Source organism: Anser anser (assembly GCF_964211835.1).
Source record: "Anser anser genome assembly, chromosome: 1".
Lineage (NCBI taxonomy): Eukaryota > Metazoa > Chordata > Aves > Anseriformes > Anatidae > Anser > Anser anser.
The window spans coordinates 181057199-181081419 of NC_139720.1; the positions used below are offsets into that span (position 1 = coordinate 181057199).

General features: G+C 39.0%; 1 protein-coding gene across 9 annotated transcripts in view; it reads right to left on the minus strand.

The window, feature by feature from the left end:
• The window catches only part of ENOX1 (ecto-NOX disulfide-thiol exchanger 1), a 365091-nt gene that overhangs the window by 171339 nt on the left and 169531 nt on the right, over positions 1 to 24221 (minus strand). The gene's annotated exons all lie outside the window — the stretch shown is intronic.

Here is a 24221-nt window from a genome sequence, read left to right on the forward strand (position 1 = left end):
CCATTTCAAGAACAACTGCATTTTTTGAATCAATATAAAACTGCCAAGGTGCTCCACAAACACCAGCTTGGCTAATGTACCCGCCCTGCAATGCTTACCATCAAACCCAGCTTGGCAAATCTCATCCATTCAGCCATAAATAATAACTGCCCAAGCCTCTGCCAGATCGGCACTATTTCCAAACTTCAGCTATATTTACACACCCACAGTTAGCAGCTGACAAGTCATATATGAGGAAAATTGCCTCCCTCTAAAAAAGAGCTCCTGTCAGAGCTGCTGTGTTCCACATGGAAATAATTCAAAGGAGTTGTCACAGAAGAGCAGCTATACTCAGAATAGTTACCATGACAGACATTTTTACTCAACAGACCTATTTGAGTACTTTTGCAGTACTTTTGTTCTGCTGCTGAGTTAAGTACCAGAGATGTTTTCTTTCTTTCTTTAAAACTCATCATAGCTCCATAAGGCGAGCAGAAAAAAAAAGGCTGACAGAACCAGAATGGAGTCCATAGGTCTACCACGAACCAAACTTTCCTGAGATCCAGGCAACATCATTAAGGTAGACTTCCAAATATAGGCAGGTGAGCATTGCCCAGGGACAGCCCCTGCCTACTTTACTGATAAGCACTATCAATGCCTAAAAAGATGGAGATGGGCTGCTTTAACCTGACTAGTCTCATCTGCACCTTGGTGCTGCAAAGCAGGTGGAGGAGGGTAGACATCTCCTTGCATTTCAATAGCTGCCACCTTCACACCCAATTTTGGCAGCAACTGCAGCTTCTCCTCTAGGAGGTCTCTCTACATTTCCTCTTTCTAAATCTTTTTTCCTCTTTTTGGAGGACCAAGAATGTTGAGGAGGCATCATTGGAAATGAATTGGGAGGAGATGCCTGTTACAAGCAAGATGAATATAAGATACTGGATGGTCTTTCAGTTCCAGGAGATGTGAGCTCAGAGATGCATATCCCACAGACAGAGGATGTGGAAGGAAAGGGGTTCCCTAGGGCGGAGAGAGGAAAAGCCTCAAGCCCCCACTAATAGCCCGCTACTGCCTCCTCCACTTTTCCCCTAGTCCTGCAGCCTCTCCAAAGCTTCTCTCCCCCTTTCCCCTGCCACTCTTAGACACCGTGCTCTTTCCTTCCTCAACCCAGAGCTTATCTCTCAGCAGGATAGGGCATCTGGAGCCCCTGCAGTTGCTTCCAACCCCTCTTTCCCTCCTCTGCATCTGGAGGCCACCCTGCTACCACAGAGCCCCAAGATCTCTCTACAGGGACAGGAAACCTTGCACCAGTCCCTCACTACATGACAGTGGAGGACATTTGAGCAGCACACCTGTCCCTCATGTGGGTGGCACATCTCTTCAGGTGGGCCAAGAGGCACAAGGAGGAGAAAACAGGACGTACCCTCTGCTATCAGTTTGCAGGCCTTTACAGTGATGCAGCATTGGGCGTGGGAGATATTAAAATACAATCACACTGCCCCAAATGGCACTTGGTATTTTCATTTTTTCAATGTTAATCCTGAATGGAAATCTTTATAGTTTTGCTTTGAAGGTAATTTCAGTAACTGCTTTATTCCCTAATCTAAGAGAAGGGAATACAATAAATGTCACAGTAGTTTTAGTTACTTACAAAAACATTTGTAAAGATTTTAATATCATCCACTATATTTGAGCACTATCGCCCTAAGTAAGTGAATCCATAAAGAACAGGTTTTATTATAAGGTAATATTAACCTCAGTGAAATCATCAGTATTCCTGAATCACCTTTGGTTTGGTTAATGGAGATACTTCTTCCAGATAAACCTAAGATAAAAAGATGATGTGTAGCACTGAAGACACTGCATGAATTTGGAATAGTTCAAGATTTTTGGATGCATTGAAAGCATTACAATGAAATGACAATATAAAACTTCCTTACATGCCAAATATGTTGTCTGGTTTTGTTTGGTTCACATAACCCCAAAAACTCAAGTAACCATTTTTCTCACAGCAGCACCTAACAATTGCAGATAGTCAGCACAAATAACTGATATTACACCCATACATAACTTGCGTTATCACAGTTCATTTGGGAACATGTTGTGAGGCAACAACAACTTTCCACTGTGTCTTGCAAGTTCTTTGTCTGTGAGGAAGCATCACATGAAAACTTCCCATTACCAGACCTGAAAGAGATTGTAATGTCTGCACTGTAAACAAGAGTGACATACAAAGCCTGCCACACCATCTTTTGGACTGAACTGTGCCACAAGTTATCACGGCTGCAAAACAGGCTGGATGTAGTTGAAAAGAAAACATGAACAGAAATACTGCTTTGCTGAACAGCATGCCCAGTAATGCTCTCAGCTCTAACACATGCTGCCAAAATCCATAGGATGTGCAAAATTCCCACCCCACCATGACCAGCACCACTAGCCAGAGGAGTTCTTGTCAATGCATTGCACCTGACTCTGCCAGCAGGATCTATCTTCCACACTTTTATTAAGCTGTCTGCAAATTTAGCATCTCCTTAGCCCCATCTGACTATAGCAACAAAGTAGGTTTCTTTTTCCCTCTTTTATATATATATATATATATATATTTTAAGACTCAGAGCCATTACTCAAGAGGCTGGAGGACTCCCAGCTCATCTGCTTGTTATATAGGCAGTCAGGGTGTCAGGAGAGAGTGGAGACTGATTAACTTATTTATTTATTCTAGGCTGGCACCCCTTCTTCTGCAAACTATCCAGTGCCTGCCTTGGCTCACGCTCACAGCTTTCCTAAACAGTGATAGAATGATATGGACATAATCTTTGTCATGTTTTCATCACTGTCCAAAATGTTCTCAAGAGCACCAGTGAATATTGTCCAACATAATCAGACATTGAGTAATGTGAAACTAAAATAAGACAGAGGGACCAAACGATAGCCAAGGCTCCCCTCCACAAACAGAGCCAGCCACAGAACTGAACCAGATGTATTAAATGCTCCCACAACCATCACTTTAACTAAGTCCACCCCCTCCTACCCAAGAGCTCTGGTAAGGTATCTTGCTCTCCTCATGCTCTCCTCAAATGCTTAGCTGCCTTGCTAATTTTCTTCATCACCTTCAAATGACAGCTAATAATGAGAAGTAAGCATGCCCACAGCTTGTGGACAGGAATGGCTTTTATCTATCAGGAGGAGGAGCACCACTTTTTTTTAATCTATTTGGTGCTCTAAAATATGCACTTTCCTGGCTGTCTTGTTCTGACCACTCTACTCTCAGCCAAGAAATAAACCAATAAAAACTCCTTGCAGGCTGCAATTAAAAAAAAAAAAAAAAAACCACCAAAAAAAAAAACCACACAGCATTGCTATTACCTAGTCTCTGTTAAGCTTTGAACACAGGCATGTCTGTGCTATAGCAGAGAAGCTTGGTCTGGGGATTTTGGAGGGCAATAAAAATGTCACGCCTTGCCTTATTGGACACCCAGCTGATTTAGTTCTTCTTAAGCACCTCCTGTTCATCCACTGAAAAGATCCATTACATAGTACAGTCTTAACCAAGATAGTTCTCCTCATTTCAGTGCAAGCATGTTGACAAAACCTGAATACGACAGGATAGAGATTGATGAAAGACAAGACCCAGTTGCACGTGGATGAGGAATGAGCCATATATCCAAGCTCATACCCATCACTAGATGAGCAGTGATGAGACAGGAGATGTCAGTGTCCCTCAGGCCAGTGCTTCAACCTCTGCACACATGTGCTTGTCTTTTTTTCAGAGGGCAGACATGGAACTACTGGCTTCATCCTGTTGTTGACCATTCTTTGTAGAGCAATATTGAAAAAAAAATATGTATATACGACTAATCAACAAATTTCTGTTTCTGAAACCTTTATCATACTTTTTGTTGTTGTTGTTCTTGCTTCTTCATCTTCCCTCCATGCCACTACTTTTGTAACCGTGATTACTGCAGCACTTAATGTATTTGTATGGCTGCCCTATAAGTAAGTGACCTACATTTTCTGTAAATTAGAAAACAGCAAGCAAGCAAATAGCTGCATGCGGTTATTATTTCATACCTCTAGACAAGTTTTTGCCTTTATTATCTGCACAACAGCTCTGTTGGAACTTTTTGATATTCATTTTAAGTCTAGCAAGTGTTATAAAGAAGCTGAGACAAGTTCCCTGTCATTTAGACATTACGTCAGCTTGCCCTCTCCAGGAAGGATAAAATATTTATTATGATTAATACAGAAGGCATTACAGATAGAGCATTTCGTGAACATCAGAATAGATTAAAATTTAAAATAATAACGTACCTAATAGCTTTTTCTACTTTGGGATCTTGAGGGCTGTACTGAGGGTCTTTTGCCATGTTAGAAATGACATTAAAATATATTCTTATAGAATTTGCATATAGGCCTAGTCTGAAATGCAAGTGAAAGGCTCACTAAATTCAGATTATGGTCTTTTTAAACTCACCACAGGCAGGAAATTTTTATGCCGCTTTTCGTATCAGCACACACTGCCCGGGTAACCTGGAACCTTGCTTTCATTTTATTGATATAATGAGAAGCAATAACCCCTTGGCAATGATCAGCAGTCATTTTAGTCCTCCTCAATCAATGCCAACTGAACTTTTTGTGGAAAAGCTAAAAGTGTGAACTGGCGCCATGAGCAGCCTCGCTGGGACTTTCTTCCCCCATGTCTTGTCAGCTGTATTTGTGCTCATCCCTTCCCTCACTCCCTGCATGCATTACACTGCCCAGACCCATCAGCTTGACTTCTGACCTGGGTCCTGCTCTGCTGGCCTGGCTGGGGCACCATGGAACTTGCAGGGGACACCATCCCTGCATGCTCTGCTTCCCCATGGAGCAGCGCTGGCACAGGGATATGTGGAGATGTCCAAATTTCTGTGACGTCTTGGAAAGGCTCTGCTACTCACCTCTTTTTTCACACCTTGGTGAAGGCCAGCACTTAATCAGACTAACATTTTATGGATGCCAGAACTAAAAAAAAAATATGAAATCATAGAATCACAGAATGGCTTGGGTTGGAAGGCATCTTCAAGATCATTTAATTCCAACCCTCTACCATGGGCAGGGACACCTCCCACCAGACCAGGTTGCCCAAAGCCCCATTCAGCCTGGCCTTGAACAACTCCAAGGATGGGGCATCCACAGCTTCTCTGGGAAGCCTGTGCCATTGCCTCACCACCCCCTGAATACATAATTTCTTTCTTCCTTATATCCAATTTAAATCTACCTTCTTTCAGTTTAAAACTACTACCCCTTGTCCTATTCTTTCTTATACGCCCCCCTTTATATATTGAAAGACTGCAATAGGTGTCCCTGGAGCCTTCTCCAGGCTGAACAACCCCAACTCTCAGCCTTTCTTCATAGGAGAGTATCTCTGGAATTAAGCAGTTTTGCATTCTGATCAAAATCCAGTGAAATCTTTGATCTGCTAGGGGCTGACTGAGCCATAGAGCCAGGATGTGTCCATGGCCCTCAGGCTAGAGAGATGTTTCATTGAAAGAAATGGTGAAGTCTTTCCAACCTGTTCTGGTGTGACAAAAGGAGGAAACCAGAAACTGTGTAATTTTGGAAAAGACTATCTGGCTAAGTAAGGTTGTGCAGAATAAATAGGGTAATATCTGTTCCAGACCACAAATGCACTGAGGAAAATGCTGATGAGGGATTCCTTAAGCATCTGTTTATACTGTGTTTGGGAGAAATCTGAATTACCATGGAAAACTTCAATTTCAATAGCATGTGCTGGAGGCTCTGTGCTGCCTTGAAATAACAACAAAATTCTACATAAGGACACTTTTTGAGCTCAGTAAGAATTGCATTTAGCTTGCAGGAATTTTATATTACATCTTATCTTGGAAGATAACATAAAATTTACCACAGAATTAAAAATTAGCAGTTGCTTCTTTATGAATGACACCATTTGCTCATTATGTTTCTTATTCGCAAACAGGATAAAATGAAAACAAATATACCTGGTGCCTTAAAAGGACTCATTTTGCAATCCTGAGAACAATAAGGAGCAAATTCAGCTTGTAGAAGCAGTTTATTTGGGAAAAAGATGAAAGCTGGGACCTGTTCAAGAACATTTTTCTTGGACTAAAAAACATTAACAATGAGAAAAAGAAAAACTTGTCTTAATTGTCACATAGGCTTACTGAAGTTAAAACAGCTATAAAAATAAACTAGAGCAGGAGACAAAGGGAAATGGATTGCAATTAATACACATTAGATGATTATGAAGAAAACATTAGAAGAAAGGGGGGAGAAATCAATATTCTGCAGAGTAAAATATTATAGTAACTTTTTGAGTACGGCTGACAGAAGAAGAATCTCTGCAATGACTTTGGTCTTTTGCTGGAAATAAATGATAGAACTGCCAATAAAGATGCAAGAACACTATTAACGTTCAATAAATAGATCTGTTCTGCCTTTGAGGGTAAGAAGTTCTCCTGAAGTTTACTCTTCTACATCAAGTACGTACCTTGCCAAATGTACTTCCTTATTCTACTTTTGTGCTGGTCTGTTTGGATTTTCAAGTATTGCTTTGCTTGACAGCATTTCCTTCTTTATTGTCCTGTGCAGTGTGTGCTGTGTTTCTGTAGACTGAGTTTTTCTTCTCTGTGTTACCATTGTGTTCACTAAGTGAGGTTGAAGTCACTCCACAGAGAAGCCATGTTAGTCAGTGGCACTCTTAGGAGATGCCTTAAATCCCTCCATTGTTGCCCTTGACCTACCTACTCCTGACATGCTACGCAGGTGCAGTTTGCTTAGCGTCTTTGATGTTTTAATTCATGCTCAGCTATGACAAATACTTTCTTTGCTGTCAGTAGCTTGGAAACATATTAAACAGCAGCTGTATCAGCAGTTTTCGACAAAAAGCTGGCTTAGGACGTTTTGAACCACCAGAATTGATTTTCAATTAATCTCAGAATACCAGAGAAATTCTAGAGCACTGGAAGAAAGTTGAAACTAAGTCAATTCTTATAAAAGGCAAAGAGGATGACCAAAGTCTACACAGGTCTATCAGCCCATCATCAATCCCGAACAAAAAAGCATAGTGCTAGCTATCAGATTTAATACCATAAAACTATTGGTAATCTCGGCCAGATAAGTTTCACTGATGACAGGAATTTCCTGAACAGGACCACAGAATTGCTAATGGATTTGGTCTAAGAAAAATCATCCTGGAACTTGATTTAATTTGAAAAAACAGAGAACACAACCATCAGATATGCCAATTTTTATTATTTTTTTAATACAGTCTTATCCTTAGTAATTTCTTTGTAGGATTTTTTTCATCATTACAGTGCCCTCAACTTATATTTAAGTAGACTACAAAAATGAAGTAAATAATAATAAAGAACAGACAACAAAGTTATAGACATGAATTGGACTCGATGATCGCTGTGGGTTCCTTCCAACTCCGGATACTCTATTCTATTCTGTGAATTAAGAAGAACAATCACATAGTAAAAAAATACATATATATCCCATCTGAGGTACTAAAATGTCTTCTAGAACAGTATATTTTCACTTTTTAAAAATAGATCCTTAGTACATCTTTGGTTTGCCTTTTTTTTTTTTTTCAGATTAACAAGTACTATCGAAAAAATGCATGAAAAAAAATATTTTTCACTCAACCTTACTTCTTCATGAAGTCCAGAGATTTTAGGTGTAAGGGACAAAAAGAACATTTTGTGGACTTCTTTTATGCATTTGTTGTACACATTTGTCGTGGATTCATCTATTGAGCTACGAACATATCAAAGTAATGAAGGCAAGCAAAAATGGCAAACTCTCAAAGAGTATGTTCTGGGGAAAATTTGGTTACATAGTGTCATTTTTTGTTTGGGGTTTTTAAACAAAAGGCAAAACTTAATCGCTTGCAAGAATGCAAGCTTCACAACAAAAAATACTTCATGGATTGTTACTCATTATAATAAACTTTTGCAACATATGTCTATATTAAGAGAGACCATAACACAGAAAAGTAATGTACATGATGAGTTATGTTTCTGCTTTCCATGTTTCAGAATGCTGAAGATTATTCACTTTCTCAGCTGAAATCATCAGACTTATTTATCAGTCATTCAAAAAGGTGACTCTCACAGTGTTCAAAGGCAGTGTTTTGGAAGCATTATTTGTCTGTAAGAGTCACAGAACGCTAAGCAGATTTACAGCCTTGTACATAAGTTATCCTTGCTAATCTTTTCTTAAGAGTAAGTTGAGTCCGATACGACAGCTAAGGATCTTTCAGTATTGTATTGAGTTACGCTTCTTTGCTCATAGTGTTATTTTTTTTTCTGGTAAATGATCAATCTCAATTTAGGTATTGGGGGAAAAAGAAAGATGAAAGAGGATGGAGAGAAGAAGGCCCTAATCTTCTCTCGATCCTCTGTAAAGCACAGCCATCTCCTGACATATCGATGTGCTCTGTGTTTAACTGGGCTGCAGAGAAGTTCAATATATTTACAGTTTATACACTTCAGAGAACTGCCCCATAACTGTGAAAGTCATTGAAAATTCAGGTTACTTATGATCAAATATTTTACATTCTTTAATTATTCTTCAAAAGTCCACTCCTTGCAGAAAGGAAATATGAAGCATCAAATTCTACCTGGCTGTCACTGAATGTGTATAATTTGTAGGAACAGGAAATATGTTCAGCACTGACTGGTTTATAAACTTATAAACTTTATATAGTCAGCTTCTCTATCAGGTGAAGAAGCTCAGACCTCTATTCTAAGCAATTCATTCATTCATAAAAATAAATAAATAAATACACGGTGTACCATTTTTAAAAGAATCCTGCTCTGTGTAGAAGGAAATAAAATAAGCTGAATGACCTCCCTATTCATAGCAGCTCTGACAAAAGTTAGAGGCCACAAAAGAAGCTTTCACACCCAGAGCATACCTGAGCTCTCTTTGGGCAGTAAAAATGCAACACTCAAAGCCAAAAGTCCTCCCCAGTAACAATTTCCAGGACTGAGTTGTCCAGATCTTGGACCTGCTAGCAAGAACCTGCTCATCTTTTTCACTGTAGTAGCATGTAAGGGAAGAGAGGCAATCTCTAAAATAGCTAGAGCACCATATTTTCAGATCTCTGTGAATCGTGTTCAGCCCTGGATTATACCCAGATACAAGCTGGAGGGCTGTGCAGAGCATGGGAATCCAACAGCGAGCTTTGTCAACTGGTAGTTTATAAGACTACCAGTCCCATCTCTGTCCGATGGGAAGAAGCGACTCCCACAGGCCATTCCCTCCTACGTTCATATATTGACTGCTCTGGGCAAACACCAGGAGGAAAAGTCTTACTGACACCAGTACTACAGGACAAATCTTGAAGCCCCTGTCTTTGAAACTGGTATAAAAATACCATTTGGGGCAATTATATACCACTGGAAACTTAGTCTTCACAGTACAACCATCACATATTCAGCCGAAACCCAACAGCCATCAGTGGACCTGTCAAACTCCTGTCCCATCAGCTAACGGGTGACACTCTGTGAAGAGAGACCTTGAAATCAGAGCCGCTGTACATCTCAGCTGGCTGATAACTGATCTATATGAGATAGCATGACAAAATGTGAACAATAGTGCTTGACATCCCACATGTTATCACATGCCGGCTATGTTTGGATGGTAGAGCAGAATGACATGAAAAGAAATTATGCGGAGCATACTTTTCTTTCTGTGTGAGGCAAGTGACATTGTTTTGGCAGCTCAGTCTGACACAGTAAGTACAGTATCATATGTATTTTCTAATTTGAAGAGATACGCCAAACTGACAGAGAAAACTATTGGCTTCTTTTATTTCTGTTGGAGTCGCATGTATTTAAATGCAAAGTACACATAATTTGTGTGCGTTCACTTATAAATGATCTCATACACTGAACTCCAGACTATCACACTTGTTTCTTCAAAGGTATAAGACTTCATTCCCTCCACCTACATTTTCTCATCAGATTTAAAATAAACAAGTAAAGCAAGAATGTGTATGATTATGGTTTCTCGTAAGAGTAACAATTGGTAAACACAGAGCTATTTCCAGATCAACAACTGATAGCACTTTGCAGCCTCTCAATCAAGAGAAACAAGTGGCTAAATCACAGACATTGCAAAGTCTCATTTGCCAGTGATCAATAGCCCTGGGATATGGCTTATGCACAGAAAAAGCTTTGCTTCCCTCTCCATTACGTGCTTGCCTACTCTAGCAATTAGACAACAGAAAACAGTGGAGGGGGAAGAGGAAAGAGTCTTATTTATCCAAAGGAAAAAAAAAAAAAAAGTTTAGTTTTCCTTGGCAGAGTTTAATTCTTTGATTCTTCTTTTTTTCTCCTCCATTTCTCAGATTTTAATTGCTGAACTGTGTGAGTTTGTTGTTGTTGTTTTCCCATCTTTTTCCACTTTTTTTACAGCTCCAAATTCAGCCTGAGAAAAATCTAGATGATTTCCACCCAAATGGCTATTTTCCTATTGAAACATATTCAGATCCCAGATTGCTTTTATTCACAACCTTTTGTTTCACATTTTTCTCTCTGTGTTTTCCTGAGGAGTCCCTATTCCCCTTTGCACCACATAGGGAATGAATGCTTCAAGAGAAATACCATCACCAGGGCTTCTTCTCAGCTGTTGCTGTCAACATGTAGACTGTGTGCCACCACCAAGTGTGCGGTGATCATGGCCCCATCCTCTTTGTCCACAGAAACCACTGCCACTTTATCCCGTTGCCACACACCTGCCTTTTTACGTACACAATCTTACGTCCCAACAACACACTAACTACATTGCAATAGATGAGCTGTGCATGCGTTAACTCAGGAAGTCATTTGGTAAAATTAGCATTTAGAAGCAGGCACCAGTAGTTATTTCACACATTATTAACTTATATTACAATTCAAATAAGCTTACAGCTGGCAAAAAAAAAAGTCTCTTCTGTAAAGTGATCTCAAACATAATAGGCTTAATCAGAGATAAATTAAATTAGTCAGTCATGCATACTACAGCATATTAGCACTGAGTAGTTATTAAATACATTTTCTGTTATCAGTTGTGCAGGCAATATTGTAGGCAAACAAAATGTATGAGAAACCAGTAAATAAACTTTATGTTTGGGAGGCTGCATGTTTGACATTTCAAAGTTTTTATCAAAATGTTACATGATCTTTACTACTATAACCGGCACCAGGTTAAGTCCCCATAAACGATTCGACTTCACTCCCAGGCAATTAGCCAAAAGCAGAGCAGACAGAACTAATGAATACCTAGACAGCAGATGTTCAGCGTGGTTTTGTGTTTTGGAGGGGATTTCTTCCACGGCAATTTTCAGAAAGAAAAGAGCATGCACGAATGAGTCATAGCTGGTACACAATTGATAAAGAGCAGACAGGCAACATTTCTATTTGTTATAAAATTAATCTTTGTGTTTAGGGCTTTTCAAAACTTATTTTCTCCTTCGCTTCCACTACTACAGTTTGAAAAGGTCTTGCAATTGTGTGCAAATATTGAAAAGCATTGCTCTTGCCTTGCTGTTATCATAACTTCCTTTTGTATTGCCGTTATGGCAGCTTTCAGTTATCACCTTCATCTTCAGCTAAAAATTTGTGTGAAAAATAAAGCAAACCCACTCACACTTGCTTTACGAGAGGAATCATTACTTTTGTGACAGGATCCTAAAACCATACCTTGTTTTTCATCAATCTTTCAGAAACCTATCAGTACAGTACCTGGGAACATCATAACTTACTGAGCCTGACCAAAAAGACTTGGGAGCACATCTGACATTCTCTTACACTCTGCACATTTAAAACTCAATGTAAGGTGACAAGAACATTAAGCTGCCCACAGAGCAAAATGTGAAACTAATCAGTATCTGTTCTGAGCCACAGGTACAATAATTGGAAAATTAAAGCGCCCGTGAATTGCTAGGGCTGGCTGCATCAAAAAGCAACACCTTGAAATGATTAATGAAGACAAATGTATGCACCTATTTCTATTGACAACAGCTTCAGACAAATGCAGACTAAAAGAATAACACTATAGTTCTCATTTATTTTCCTCTGAAGCTCGCCCCCTTCCACGGATCTCCCGTTAGGAAACCTGTAAGCAATCACTAGTTACAAAGAGTTCTAATTGGAAGCTCCTTTAACTCAGAGATGTGGAAAAAATAGATCCTCTCTTGCACCTATTATAAGCACAACCTGTGTCAACCGTGTTAAAGAAGACATCAGTTACCACAGTGGTATTTTGACATCAGGCCCTTCAACCAAAAACGCTAAGGTGACCTGTAAAAGTCAAGTGACTCAACTAATATGTGACGGCAGTGCTCAACAGACCTCTTAAGAAAGTCATTCACAGCAGTATGGTTTCAAAATGTACCTTTCTTCTCTAGTGCTCCCACGACATCCATCAGTGACATGGGCAGTTCACTTGCTCAAGCAGGCTGTCCTAACGTGCACTGTCATGGATGGGGCTGCAGCAGTGGCCCTGAACCATACAAGGGGGAAGCTCAGGAGATGGAGTGGGATTAAACAAACTCTCTTAAAGAGTAAATGGTACATGTATATAATCAATGTCAATTAAGTCCCAAGCAGAAAAGATGAAACAATATCTATTTTTAAAGGGAACTTACTGTACTGTGAGAGGATCCTGACTTCCAAGGCAGGCAAAGCTTTCACAGTATCTATTATGTCAAAGTATGTCAGATGCTTGGGTATCACATTGGAAAGAAAATGAGCACTACAGGCAAGGAGTATCAGTGGGGGTTGGAGAAAAAGAAAGGCTTCACCATTCTGAAGGCAATCTAAAATACAAATGAAAAGTCCTGTATTCAGAGCTTGCCATGACTATGCAATTACACGTATATTCAGAAGGTAGGGAAAGCAACTAACCACCGTGCCTTTATTGTCCACAAATACATGCAGTCATGCTATCCATGAAGCTGTGTCAACTTCTGTACTCTCTCCCCACATGCTTTCCACTGCCTTTTCTTAGGAAGGTTGTGCTCAATCTGTTTGAAGTCAGGCAAGACTTTTAACAAAAGCAGTAAGAATGGTTTGCAGCAGACAGAATTTCTTCACATTTGTTTATTTCTGTTTCCATTAGGAGTACTGTTTTGGATAAAAATGCACTTCTGATGATGCAGCTGTCTGAAAGCAGGATGTTCTCACACACTGCATTTTCTACCCTTTTCAGTTACATACAATGGAAAAATACAAAGGATTATTAAAAAAAAAATCATACACATATTTAAAGTACAGTTGTGAAAGAGAGATTATAACAAAGAAATGTCTCTGTGCTCATTTAGAATTTATAATTCTGGGTAATAAAGGTGGCAGAGATGGGAAGTGTAGTTTAACATCTAAAGCATAGGAAACCTGCCTTTATTCTGTAGTTCTACAAAAAAATTCTTGCATGACCTTGGAAAATTCCTGACAAAAAACAGACTAACTTCCTTCTGGTTTTGGATGCCATCATATACAGGGAGGGGGGAAGCTTGAGCAACTGTGAGAAACTTTGCACAGGACTTCCAGAGATGCTGAGACCAGAATTTAGGAGGGTTTGGTGGATTGAAAACTGGCTGAATGGCCAGGCCAGAGGGTTACGAACAGCAGCACAAAGCCCAGCTGAAGGCCAGTCACTAGTGGTGTAGCCCAGGGGTTGATAATGGCACTAGTGCTGTTCAACATCTTCATTAATGACCTAGATGATGGAACAGAGGGCACCCTCAGCAAACTTGTAGAGGATGCAAATCTGGGAGGAGGGGGTGATACACCAAATGCTTGTAATGCCATTCAGAGGAACCTCAGTAGAATGGGCCAACAAATAGGCCAACAGGAAACTCATGGAGTTCGACAAAGAAAACTGTCAACAGATGAATACCTCAAGTCCTGCCCCTGGAGATGAATAACCTCAGACACCAGTGCATATAGCAGAATGACTGTCTGGAAAGCAGCTCTGCAGCAAAAGACCTGGGGCACCTGGGGGACAGGTTGACCATGAGCCAATCATGTCCCTTTGAAACAAAGGCCAACAGCCTCCTGGGCTGCATAAGGCAGAGGATCACCAGCAGGCTGAGGGAGGTGATCCCCCTCCTCTGCTCAGCACTAGTGAGACACACCTGGAATGCTGGATCTGGCATTTGTTGTCCCAAAATCAGACTGACATGGACAAGTAGAGTCCAGAAAAATGTCATAAAGGTGATGAAGGGACAGAAACGTCTTTGGTAAGAGGAGAGGTTGAGAGAGCTGGGACTATTCTGCCTGAAGAAAAGAAGGTTCAAGGGGATCTTATCCAGGTGAATAAGTACCTATAAGTACCTGATGGGGGAGAATAAAAAAGACTGAACCACACTCTTGACAGCGGTGCTCAGTGACAGGACAAGACACAGAAGGCACAAACTGAAATACAGCAAATTCCCCTTAAACTTGAGAAAGAATTTTTTTTTTTTTTTTCTTTTTACTGCAAGTGTGGTCAAGCACCGGGCACTTGACCAGAGAGGCTGTGGTATTTCCATCCTTGAAGATATTCAACATTCAATGGGACATGGGCAACCTGCTGTAGCTAACCCTACTCTCAACAAGGGGTTGGACCAGATGCTATCCAAAATGCCTGCCAGCCTCACCATTTCTGTGATTCTGTGAGGTTCTGCAACCAGGCAGAATTTCTGGAAATAAGGTCCAAAGGACTTCAGATTGTATACTGTCACTTAGCAGACTTGAGTGTCCCTGTTATTCTACAAGAGATTACACTGTTCCAACATATATACATCCTCTCCCCACCTTTCGTGCCTGTTATTACCTTGGCTACACCTTTTCTTTGAAGGGAACTAAAAATGGCAGAGGGTCCCCCATCCTTTGTAAGATATCAGTCCTGTGGTCTGCAAGAAGTGTGAAAGAAGCCCTGTCCCCTCTTTTCCTTGCAGGATTGAGGTAGTTGGAGAGGGACTATAGTGCTTTTTTCTTTACATGGTAGGAAAAGAGTCTAGCTTCCTCCTTTGCCTGGACTGTTGGAGAGCAGGGAAATTTTTGAATTTTATTGCTTACCTGGACCTCTTCTGACTGGGAATAGGAAGGAGAAGCCATAAGGCTTTCACCTCTGCCCAGTCTGAAAAATTAAAGTAGTGATCAGGGAGCAGCTGAATTTCTCATGGATTTTGTGCAATTATGCAGCACAGTACATATGTGAAAAACAGAAAAGACTGAGTTGGGGAAAAAAGGAGAAAAAAAGTGACAGAAGAGGGGTAAAAAAAAAGGATATAGTTATGACAGGCATGGAGGGAACAACACAGAAAAAACACACTCAAAGGTACAACATGCACTTGACATCTGTTCCTCTTAAAGAAAACTATAAAGAAAAGAAAAATTGGTTGGCTTTCATAACACTCTTTTTAGAGCATTCTCATCCCAAAGAGTTAGGTATCCTGAGGTACAATTTCATAAGGCCTGTCAAAAGTGCCAGAGTCACAAATCCATGATAAACAAAGTTTGAACTACATATATATATATATATATATTTTTTTTCCATTTTAAAGCTCTGCAAAAATGGGCACTTTCACAAGTACAGAGTCACAACCTCCCAGCCATCATTGCCACTTGTTTTTTATTAAGTAGCACATGAATAAAAATCTCATCAGAGAAAAGGAAAAAGTTGTCCCTCAAAACTGATCCTGAAGCTCACATCCTTGGAGCTCTGATATTTTGCACTCAAAGTGCAAAAACAAGCAATAGATTATAAAGCTCTGAATACTCATTTGATATTCTCTTCTTCTGTTATTCTGTGGTACTCCCTCTGCCCTCTTTGCTTCCATAGTCATAGGATAAGACTTACAGGAAGAGATTCTTCTCCCACACAGATACTGCAATCTAGATAGTCTGTTTTCCATTATTCAGTTTGAATCCTGTCACCTCTCTCCATTCATACTCACTGAAATTTAAATTTCTTAACATTCATTTCCCAAATGTAACTTCCTCATTATTCAGAAGCATATTACTGACTTCATTTTGCACATGTTCTGTTTCTCCTATCCTAGCTAAAGCCTCTTTTAAAGAATATCTTCCCTTCTTAAATTTTTCCTTTACCCTAGAGGAGTACTTCATGTTATTAACTATGATATATTTTTCAAAATCACCTGAAACACTCCTCAAAACCTCACGTTCCACATTTCCTATTTTATGTCTGACATGCCTCTACTTTTAGATTCAGAAATTATAGAGTACCCCAGGGCTCTGATAAGAAGCATTCAGTGAAATGTATGAATGCTGCAGGATAAAAAATCCACTGTATAAACAGTGCCGGGACAGTTCATCAAAACTATAATACTCATAGAGTCTCTTAGCATAAACAGCAAGTAAATTACCCTATGCACATGGGTTTTATTGTCTGCTTGCAATGACTCTATCTTATTTTCACTATTAATAAAAAATATGGATTTGGAGAGGCATAAAGTGGGTTTAATGAAGAATTTTTTAAACTCTAATAAAATGATGGATCTACTAAGCAAATGCATTGATTTTGAATGCAGTGAAATAATGAACACCACTACAAAGCCCATGAACACATAGGCAGGCAAAGGTAATGTCAGTATTTCCCTCCACAAGCCCTGTTTTTCACTGGTTTCAGAATTTGGCCTGCAAACTCTCACTGTAGACCACATTTGGCACAGAACACTTCAGCCTGGGAGTATTTTGTTGCCACAGATGATTTTTGAAAACAAATACAAGCCATTTTTGTGTGGTTAACAGTGCAAAAGACATTTTGCAACTTTGATAGTGGCCTTCAAAACAATGGTTTTGATTCTTAAAAAATACGAAACTTGGCAAGTGATAAATCCACAGAATTGCAAAATCTAATCACTTGGAGCATTCTGAAGGGAAACTTGGTTAAAAATAAATAAAGAGTTTGACTTAGCCACTTTATATGTGGTGTTTTTTGTTTTTTTTTTTTTTCACAATAGTTACAGTTCTTTTTATATGTGAGGACTTTAAAAGTTATCCCAGTTCTCCAAAGGAAATTTAAAGCATGTTTTAGCACTCCTCTTAGCATACAGTCATTTAGCCTTACAGTGGTTGTAAATGTGCTTTGAAGTGATGACACCGGAGAAAAATGACCCTCACTATCTCAGACCATCACTTGGCTAATCTGCATTGCCAAACTCAGTTTCATTGTGGTTTTAGTATTGTTATAAGAAATAGACATTTTAACGTCTATGTTCAGATACGCCCTTGCTGTTCAACCATGACTTCACGAGTTGTCTCATGTAAAATGCAAAAAAAAAAAAAAAAATAGTGTTTTGCAAAAAAATCCCAGCTCTGAGTAATCAAATGGGACCTGAAAAGCGGGTGGACATTTCTCTACCTGCATCCTAACAAGTGTCAAAGGCCTGGCAAACAAAATAAGCCATTATTTATACTCCAGCTACCCTGCTGATTTCAAAACCTGTAGTCTCTCTGACAGCTGTGCAGACTTTCTGGCTTCAGCATATTTGCATAGGTGAAAATGATTAAAATGTAATAAGCAACTCTGTTGCTGCTGCAGAAAGGGCAAAAAAAAAAACCAGTTTCCTCTCTTTGTTGCATTCCTTCTATGCACTCAATAATAACAGAAAGCCTGAACTTACTGTAGACATTGAAGTGAGTGGATGTGAGTCTACCAAAACAGGGAAAGGACATCTTGTAAGACATGCCATTTTACCTGTCAGAGTATAAAACACAAATAGGAATCCAAACCTCTAGCTCCTGCACAAAAAAAAAGAAAAAAAAAAAAAAGTAGGTGGATTCCATGTCACTGCTGATAACTGCTGTTTGTTTTTTTTTTTTTTTTTTCTGCCTGCCTCTGTGGCACAGGCAGCAGAAGGGGAAATGTGCATATATGCCATTTACTCAATCCCCATCCTACCAATAATAACATATAACCATCTCCTCTGCCCGTGCAAGCTAAAATGCCAGGTTCTATGTTGGGACTAATCAGGTATAAGTGCACAGTCCCTCTTCTGTCACTCTTTACTTCAAGGACCTCAGAGAATTATTGTTGAACTACCAAGAAATAATTCAATATTGCAAGGAATTAAACCTCTACAAATTAGACCTACCAGAGCTCATCTGTCTGTGAGGCCTGAACTCCGGAGCATTTTGTAAGGACACCTTTTAAGAGAGTATAGTCATTCTCCTGTGATGGAGAGAGCCTGCAGCTATGGAAAGAGTATCCAGATGCAGCTGTGCTTGCATTTAAGTGGATGGGAGTGTGCCAAACAGCTTGTCATCAATGGGAAAATGTGATATCAGAGAGTTCTAGCAGCTTGGCAGCCCCACATCCACCACCAGACACCTGCAATATATCTGTGTAACCTTCTGACTCTATAGCACAGTGGATGGATGGATGGATGGATGGATGGATGGATGGATGGATGGATGGATGGATGGATGGATGGATGGATGGATGGATGGAGGAGAGCTTTGTAAGACTCTGGGATGCCTCTGGTGGCTAGGGCAGATACACGTGGTGCATCTGGAAGATGGACAAAAGGTGTTAGCAGCTCCAAGCAGATTTTCTGGTGACTAGTCATGGTGTATTTAGTCAATGCCTTTAAGAATTTGAATTGTTAAGACTACTGGAAAAGGGTTTTCTCGGTACAGAAATGGGGTACCTGAGAAATATTTCTGAAGAGCTAGTGGGCATGCCCTTTGGAAAATGTGGGCTTCTGAGAGGGTGGCTGTGGCTGCCTGCTTTTCAGTGTCACATGAAGGATTATTCTTTCTGGTGAGGTTGGGCTGGATTAGGTGGTTTGTTCAGGGTTGGCAGGAGTGTTTTAGCAACCAGTGCCAAGACTGGAATAAATTGGAGCACAGCTATACTGAAATGAATTAAAATGCCCAGATATTCAGGAGCTCCAACAGCCTTCTGGGGTTTGTGTTATCACAAAAAAAATACTTCAGTAACATTTTTTTCTGAGCATTAGGAAAAACAGCTTTCTTAATGTATGTAAAATAACAGCATTTAAATGTACATTCTATCTCTAGGCTGTATTGAGCTTTATTTAATACTTTTATTTAAACAGAAAGGGCTCATTATGAAATGTTTTATTTTACTGTGACAAGTGGTAGAAACATGCAAAGAATCACATGCAATGCATGGAATAACAGAGATCTCCACTTAAACAGACATATCAAGACTTTACAATGTTTTGAGACTACAGCTATTTCTTTGGTTACTGTGTCTCTGTGTCTTTTTTTTTTTAATTAGTTTATATTTACATAGTGCTTATACCATTAATGTGTGTTTTGGTGCAGGACATTCACAGATGCATTCATTAGTAGGAATAATTGATTTATATTTATGGACTAGTGAGTCAGTAGTCTGATCTTTAAAGGGGTGCCCATTACTTGCAACTCTCATAAACCTCAGTGTTGACCTGTGGAAATTAAAGACCTGCAGAAGGCAGGGAGGAGTGCTTGGGGCAGTTGGTTTTGGTGTTCAAATATCCATATGAACTGCAGAATGAGAATAGACAACTCAAAATTCTTAATACAGCACAGTGCCAAAACCAATGAGACAGATACATTTTTCTGGTGAGTTTACTTTGCAGTCATTTAAAAGGAACAGTAAAAAAAGTAGAAAGAAATTAATGATTGAAGGCAAGTTATGTTGCAAATGTGCTTTTCCTTAGAAAGCTGTCATTGTATATAGAGGTAAAATAAATGCCTGCAAGTAAAGAAAATACATACCTGTATTTTTAAATATTATACTTATGTTTTATTATGTCCTATTTTTCAAATTATCTACCATAAAACTATTATTTATTCCTCTATTATGAGTACCAAGCTACACTGCAAAAACAGGACTTATGGCTATACAAAGACATCTTATTTCATGTACACAGGAAGAAATATGTCTTCTTAATACTTCTTGGGGATGCAGTCCAAGTGTGTGGTCATCACACTTTAAATCACAGGCTAAAATGAAGCTGTATGTAAAACATTTCATTTTCTATTATTATTTCTTAAAATATTTGTCAGTAGCATTTTTTTCCTTTTTTTTTTCCCCACTTTTGATTTTCTGCCACTTGTGGCAGTGCACTGCTTTGTTTTCAGTTAGTTTTTAAAGTAAATAAATAAGGAAATAAGTAAAAGAAAACTCACCCTAGAAGCAGTGATTTGCTAGGGAGAGACAGAGTATACCCAAGAGAATCAAACCACAGAACATACGCCTTCTCCACAATGAATCTCCAGATCCTAGGCAATTGCAATTACAGTACCCTTCCACAGCAGGAACCCCTGTTGTTATTGATAACTTTTATAGTTATTGTCATGTTGAGAGGCTCCCAGAAGGTCTGATATTGTAAAACCGAGCCAGGCTGGATTGAAAATGTAAGCAAATAAAAGCCTGATATTTCTGTCTCACCTTAGAAACAACTTCCAACATCAAGATGTGAAGAACACCAGAAAGCAAGTTATGGCAGAGGGCTGGGTAAACTGCTAAAAGACCTACCATCTGAAAGTACAGATTCTATTCTTGTATCTTGAACCTCAGTGAAAGGAAACTACACATAAAATATTCTATTCAAAACATTCTAGTGGTACATATAAAGTAAAACTGTATTTGTGGCTTAGAACTTCACTAACCATGAAGGTTGAAGTTTTCCATGTTACGTGCCTGCCTCAGGCTGTTCTCCATGGTCTGTTCTCTGTCAATCTTCCCTGTTCCCAGAAGACCAAAAATTTAAACCAACTTGTGCTAATTCATCTAAACAATTGGGTTGTTTCTCAGGACAAGGTTGATGGAGATTTTATTTTTTTTATGTATGTTTTCTTTTGTTAAAATGTTCCACTGTCTCCAGAAGGACAAGCATACTGAGCAGGGTCAAGCAAGGCTGTATTTGCTATGTTTGTGAGAGTCTATTCAAATTTGTCTGCATAGAGCTGAGGTCTGAGAACTGTTCTTTGCATATCCTCAGCACAGAATTCACACGTGAGACTTCTGGTAACACCAAATTCTTTTCTCTGATGTCTGCACCTGAGTGTGCTGCAGCCCATGAAGCTGCAGTCCTCCAACTGCATGATCATGTACCAAACTAAACTTGCTTCTAGACCTCTCCTATTATCACGAATTCTTCTTTGACCATGAATTATTTTTTTTCGTTTGTGCCAACTCTTCTCTGCACTAATGTCCAATCACCATAGGAGAAAAGGAAGCCCTAGGTAGGATTAATGCGTCCTAGCTTTTGCTGCCTAAAACAGGAGACATTCAGATCTGGAATAAACCCTTTGCAGTCAATGGAGAGAAGGGGTTCTTCCTGTGGAATACTTGATCTCAGATGCTAATCTTAGATCTACCTGATCTCAGCTGTTTATTTTATGATGGCAGGAGTTGTCCCTAAAAATGCTAATTTCTCTTCAAAGAATACAGAGGAAGCTCAGAAAGGCTAGCTGAAATATGAGTGTCAATGTTTTAGGTGACTCTAGTAGAGCAGAGTAAGCCTACATATCCTGTCTAAGTGCAAAGAAAGAAATAGCAGATGGAAGAGAGACTAAGGTGAATCTAAGATGTAAGGACAGTCCAGACTCAGAAAGGAAAAAAAAAAAAAAAGGAAATGTTTGAGTGGCAGAACCAACATTTTGAAAGATATAAAAATCACCCAAGTCTGTAAGTAGTAGTTATTTATCTCTCTCCAGAGCCTTGAACTGATCTTAGACAGCTTGAGTTCTCACATTCCTCTGTTTTTACAAAATACCTCTGAAACTCACAAGGAAAATGACTGTCTTAGTCCTTCTTTAATGTCTGGTGTCCATGAAGGGCAGACAGCTTATTATTACCATCAGCTTCTTGACTAACTCAAATAGGAGAGATATGAACTGTGAATCTAGACATTTCAGTTTATGGTTAGCCTGTGAGGACAGTTTGTAAAATGCCTTTTCTTAGTTTGTATGTTAAAAGAAGATACCTTAAAAGAATCTTAAGTCAAGCTCCCAGGAGGTAAGCAATATCCGAATATAGGCATTTTTTACTAGATCCCCTATAATTATGATATAGATTATGCATGGGACTGTATGTTAATGTCTGCTGCATTCAGCAGTCCAGTACAGGTTACTTTTATTGACTAGGTTTACTCTGCAAAGTGAAGATGACTTTATTTCCAGCAGGACCCAAAGTTAGTTACTTGCAGAAGACCAATAGTATTTCAGTAATAAGGGGCTGAACCACAACAAAAACAATTTATATAAAGGCAGTGAGGGAGAGACATTTTTTTCTGCATTTGGCAATTAGAAGTTCTCTCTGGGGTGTTGCATGAAGTCATTTTGAGTTTGGGGTGACATGGCAGGAGCATAGCTGTAGACTGAAATAATCAAATATTGTGTTTTGAACATATAAAAAGCTATGAGAATGTGCTGTACTCTAAAGTACCAAAAATATCTTGAAAAATCAATATCACAGCCTGGACACCAAAAGTAGGTCAATGTATTTGGTAAAGCCCAACTGGGACAGATCTGTGCTGGGAATTTCAGTGTTTCAGCCCTCCTGTTAACCTCAGAGGTGGTTAATTTCCAGATGACTGAAACTGGTTTAACCTCTGTTAACCAAGCTTCTATTTCCCATCTGCAAAAGACAGATAAAATCTTGTCTTTGTTCCACTCTTTTTCTGCCTTGTCTGATCTGACTGATTTTTACGTTTTTTTAAACCAGGAACTTTTTATCTGAGCAGCACTTAACACCTCTCCTATTTCTTAATATGCCTTGCTAATCAATATCTGTAAGGCAATATGAGTGTGGTTCATCTCGCAGAACGCTGGACATTTGCAAAGCTGATATTTACATTTGAGGCACTTGTCTGAGGCTCTTTTTACAGAGACAAGAGAGAAATAAGTGGGTTTTGGCAGTCAATTCATCTGACCTATTTTAGATAGCTCTCCTGATATGAGACAGACAGCATCTGAGACATGCCCATTTTTCTCCTCTAGCTATGCAGAGGACTTTGGGCAAGTACCTCCATCACAGACATCTGCATTGGAGAGGTCCAAATGTGGGCAAAATGAAACCTACCCATTGCTTGCCCTTATAAATAGAGAGACCAGATTCACTGCGATTAAATAGTTTTACACAGAGGTAAATTTATCTCAGGATTTTTAACATTTTCATACACCTTAAAATGTTCTGCTCCTTTTTCCCTGTTGTCCTTATCTTAGACAGATTTAGGATATTGAACATGCACAGATAAGCCTTCATGACTACCTACTTTGACAGATACATAGATAAGAATGTACTGTTAAAGAGATTTAGCAAGATTGAGGTATTTAGGAATGGCTTTTAAGGTGCTTCAAAAGTGGTTTACTACCACAAAGGCATCATTAAAGTATTTATTATTTTTTCTACTTCTTATGAGGTAAAGGGGAAGAAGAAAGAAAGGAAGAAAGGAAGAAAGAAAGGGGAAATAAATACAAAAACTCAACATTAATTTAATGCCAAAAGTAAGAAATAAAGCATGGGAGTATTGCCACAAAATTCCCAGTGTAATGATTACTAATACACACCAATAATTTCTATAATTGTATTTTCTTTTTCTACTCTAATTTCTTTTTTTTTCTTCTTAAATGCAGTCCCTTGAACTTTTCATTATTTTTTTTGGTATATCATGAAAAGGATTATGTAACCTAGAGAATGAACTGTTAAGAAATATTTAATTTTTTCTCTCCAGTTTTCTAATTGAGTAATTGAACTGTCACTGAAATGATTAGAATCATATAATCACAGAATCATTTACATTAGAAAAGACCTTCAAGATCTTCAAGTCCAACTTTCAACCTGACCTACTGAGTCCCATGACTAAACGGTGTCCCTCAGTGCCACAAACTGGGGTCCTTTCACTTATTCAGAAAGATTATCTTGAGGAGTTTTTAAGTAACATCTTTAAAGAAACAATGCATTTTCAGTACTTAGAAAAGGCAGGTAAGCCTTTTTTTATCACTTGAGTTTTTAACAAAGAAAACAAAACAAATACATGACCGTATTTTATAAAAGCCTACTTGTGAGACAGAGCTTGAAAAGAAAAATATTGTTTTCTTTTAGTAAGAACCAAAAAGTTCTGATTTTGCAGTAATGTAATTTAATAAAATTTAATAAAACATCCAAGGACACAAAAACGCTCAATATTCCCAGAATTTCACTTTACCCTCTGTATGAGAAAGGTCTCTCACTTCTTTGTTCAGTCACCAGTTATCTGCTGA